This window comes from Mytilus californianus, unplaced genomic scaffold, assembly GCF_021869535.1.
Source record: "Mytilus californianus isolate M0D057914Y unplaced genomic scaffold, xbMytCali1.0.p SCAF_11, whole genome shotgun sequence".
NCBI classification, from domain to species: Eukaryota; Metazoa; Mollusca; class Bivalvia; order Mytilida; family Mytilidae; genus Mytilus; species Mytilus californianus.
Genome location: NW_026262593.1, coordinates 28,533,678 through 28,538,560, shown reverse-complemented (window position 1 = coordinate 28,538,560; position 4,883 = coordinate 28,533,678).

The following is a 4,883-nucleotide window of genomic DNA, read 5'->3' as shown; positions in this document are numbered from 1 at the left end:
ACCACATTTAAACTCAACATGAAGTAAAACCAGAAAATTGAATGTTTTCTTGGAAAAGTCTGCAACAGCGAGATATATGATCCCATTTAGGTAATTTCTGCAAGGCAGTTTAGTCCTTCTTTTAAAAATTGATTTACAATTTGCAATATTTTAAAAATAAGCGACTGCTTCATTCGTAAATGTGCACATAAGTTCAATAACATTCAAGATTCAGTTTCAACATTTTCTTAATGAATATAGACTATGACATCAAATACACTTCAAAGCTTCATATTGACTGATTGATATTTGGTGTGTATGCCACTTTCAGCACTATTGGCTATTTTGGACAGTCAGTTTTTATTGGTGGAGAGAACAACCGACCTTTGACAGGAAAACTGAAATCCTAATCAATTAAGATTGGAGTCGAACACACCACAACTATATATACATAGTCACATACCTCATATAAAAAGATACAATAAAAATAGGAATAAGTGGAAACTTGCGATCTTTTATTCTAAAACCTTTTATCGGCAGAATTTGTATCTTTCTCAAAATATCCTTGACATAAAATGTGAACACTTATAAATGCTATATTCCTTAATTCAACCTTCATGAATAATTAAAACATTGATATTGGAGTGTCAATGAGATGGACGATGATTGAATGTTATATAGCACGAAAAATATGCTTGTAATTTACATTTCATAAGCAACAACTATATATTTAGGCACCAACCAGAGAGAGGTATGCATTGTATCGAGAGCGAAGCCGCTCAATCTTTTTCGCAGTTGGGTTGAATGGTACATATATCTAATATTTCTGTCTAAAGAAATTTCAAATATAGATCTTTAAGTTATCCTATATATATATTATTTGACAGAAGCTACATGTTATTCTTTTAATTCTATTTTATCATTATTTTATTGTTTCTCTGCTTCAGACGCGAGTTGGACATCTGTGATGCAAAAGCAAAGATGTCTTTGAACATCGCCCAACGGGTCTATAAAAAATATAAATATCCACTGGCATACTTTACTGGATAATTTACAAAAACAATCACAAGAACGAAGGCGGAAGATAGCAATGGGATATTCAAAACTCATTAGTTGAGAGAAACTAACAACACCATTGCAAAAAAACAAAGACGAAGAAAAGTCAAACAAGTAAACAAAACACTGAATAGAAATCTAAAGACTGAGCAACACAAACCCCACCTTAAACCTCGGTGGGGGGAGTCCTTCATAAAATGGCAAAATCAAAAGCTCAAACACAACAAACGAATGGAAAACAACTGTCATATTCGTTTCTTGGTACAGGCATTTCCTTATGTAGAAAATGGTGGATTAAACCTGGTTTTATAGCTAGCTAAACCTCTCACTTGTATGACAATCGCATATCATGAATGCCATTATATTGACAACATTGTGTGAACAAAACAAACAGACATGATAGGTAAAAATGTCACAAATTGGGGTAAAACAGTCAACATTGTTTTATAATCTTAATCACTATAACAATTAATAACTATTTCAACAAAGAAAAACAAAATGGCATATAGACACTCTATAGACAAAGTACATGAACAAAAATAAAAGACAAGAATACAAAAATGACCATAGCACAAGGATGTATATAATATCGAACCACGCCAATAGTATATTACCAGAAATGGACTAAACACAGTTAAGGTTAAAAATATACAAAGACAAATAAAAAGTGCACTATAACACGTAATTAAGATGGTAAACAACGTCAGTACCATATATCACCCTTTTGTGTCTTCTACAGTCATGACACATATAACTAACGACTTTTTTCTTCTTTTATCTATATCTATATATATATACGTAATTCGTTCAAAGGTTTGTCCGTTACTGCTAATACTGTATGTTGGTTTATAGTATTCTCCCAGACTTGAAAAATATTTCAAAAATTTAGTAAGTCACGATGACAGAGTTGTTTCTGCCAGGTTTTCTGGTCATCTTATTCTTCCATCGACAATAAAGATGATTTCTTTGGTCTATATCTACAAAAAAAAAAACGCGTCTTACAATATTTACTTGTATTCGGAAACATTTAACATTAGACTATTTTGAAATCCACTTTTATTACTAAACTCTCTTCATATCGATCCTATTTTCAAACTGTTTTTCTTCCTTTTATATTGAACTTCTAAACACATCATACATCTTATTGACAATAACAAATTATTAATACTTCAATTAAGACGATGGAAATGTTAGTCCTAGTGGGCATGTGATAAGATCTCGTGTGATAGTCCGGTGACATACGAACTTCCGCAGAGCAGTGTGTCACTATCAGTGTTTCGCCTGAGGAATGCTTTGTTGAGATTGTACTATACTGTTACTGTTTATACAGCATGTTTTTAGCTAACAATATGAATTATGGACTGCTATCAGCTCAGCGATCTTTTACTGAAACTGATATATTTTTGAACTAGTCATTTCTTACCATGTGAGGAAAATGAATGAATCGTGCCTTAATACAATCAAGAAAAAATGCTATAAAAAATGCAATCTCATATTGGTAATAATATACTGTAGCATTTGGGAATAATGTACAATATAGTAAAATATTCAGATAATTGGTCGTGTGTCTTGACTTCTTTAAAAACTTTAATTTGGTTATGGAGGTCACGGACTTCGATTTTACAAAAACGGAGAAATATTTTTTCAATATTGTGAAAAATTGTCTTCAATAGCATTTTCTATATATTGTTATGACTTCCTGAGCAATTGTAAAATTGTTGTCGAATTTTTATTCTACCTTTTAAGATTCTTTAGTATTTAAAATTCCTCTAGGTTTCATCAACTTTTGGATTTTGACCAAATGAGTCCAACATTTTCAAGAGGAATTGATCATCCCTTGTTTCAATCTATGAGCAAATTAATAAATCCGAATAAAGCTAGTTATCTTAAAGCTCATATTTTGATTACTTTTTAATTTACCATCTTCATGTGAAAAAGTAAAGCGCATATATTTTAAAGAAAGACAATTTGATATTGTTAAAGTACAAATTACTGTATGACATTTCTACAATCCAGTTTCAAATTAAGTTATTAATGATTTTCAATTATCAGAAGAATTATTCCTTATTTGGTTGTCATCGCATCCTTCATCAGAACTTCCTTGATACGAACCAGATCAGATTTACAAAGACTTACGGTTCAGTTTGTCAGAAAAAGGATATATCGCAACTTAATTCTAATCCAATATGTCTTCATTTTCTTCAATTTGTCAGAGAGCCTATGTAGACCCAGGGGTAATTATTGTAGAATTATACAATCATGGATACCTTTTGTTTTGTATTTTCCGGTTTTCAATTTAATTGTATTCAACAGTTGACGAAAACGAATGGGTATTGCTGTTGATATACGATGCAATTATTAGTTAATCAGACTTGAAAAGCCGTCCTCAGGTCTCTGTTTTCCACTATAATACCAGTATAATTCTTTGAATAGATGTCTGCAGCGAATTAATCTCAATATTCTTTTAGGGTTGTCTTTTAGAAAGTAGAATTGAATTTCACAAACTAACACCAATTTGTTTGCTTTTTAAGATGTTTTACCGATCTTAGAATAAAGATCAACAAGTATTGCTCTTGATTATTACAACTTTAATGTAGAAATGACACTTTCACAAATGAAGCTGTATACCTCAATTGGTATGCATTACTAAATTATCATCCACATCCTATGTTTGTTCAGTTGATATCATAAAAAGACTGCCACGAAATCGCGGGGATGAAAATTCAATTATCATATCTATTTTTAGAAATCTCAATGTCAACTATAGCTATTTCAGTTGATACCAGTATAAGGTAGTAAATAATTTCCGTCAAGTTCATGGTAAAGGCTTCCTCTGTTACCCTCCAGTACCTAAGCTTACATAAACTCTCTCGTGCTCAGTATCAAATTTTATGAAAGAGGAGGCATGTCTATCTTAAAGTCCATTGAGGTTTGGAAACATAGCGCTATTTTGTGAAATCGGCAATGGAAATTGTTTGTTTGTTTGTTTGTTTGTTTTTGTTTGTTTGTTTGTTGGTGTTTAACGCCACTTTCAGAATGTTGTTGGAATCGTCGTTCTCTAACAATATCTATAGAAACATGTTTTCCATTTATGAAATATACCCATCTGTCAGGCTCCGTAGTAACCTTAATTTCAGGTTCACCTTGATATACCTGTCGTGTAAAACAGCTTGATATACCTGTCGTGTAAAACACGTTGATATACCTGTCGTGTAAAAACTCACTGCAATTCATTTATTGGATAAAACTATTTCGACAATATTTCTGAAGGAAAACTTAAAGGGGAATAAAATAACACCAAAAACAACACAGGTTCTATACAAGGTGACCATCATAAGTAGAAAACGTTTTAGTTTGCATATGGTATAGTTTAGAACGAGTATTCTTTAATGACATGTATTGTCTCTGAGACTCTCTAACATAGAAGTGCTTCACGAGAAGGTTCGACTTTTAAGATATATCTTACCGCGGATATTAGATTATTTTGCCGCGTAAATTATTTAACCCTATCACCATAGTCTGGCTACAATTTCTATACAATTGTTCTGTCAAATGACTTTAATATTACGGTTCTATAAGATTGTACATTTTCATCAAAAATTCTGAAATATTTGTCTTGAGTGTTGCATTAAACTTTAAAGCAAACAATAAAAAGCCTTAGTTACTACGCGACATAGTCATCTTTCTTTAATTATCAACCAGCGGTTAATTACACCTTTATATTGTATACATCCGCGATGATGTAATCATCAGCGACCATTTCTGTCGTTTTTTGTTAGGTTTCAGAGACATATTTATGGCAAGTAATACAATTACCTTCACGTCTTAGTTGGTTTTATGTTTAAATT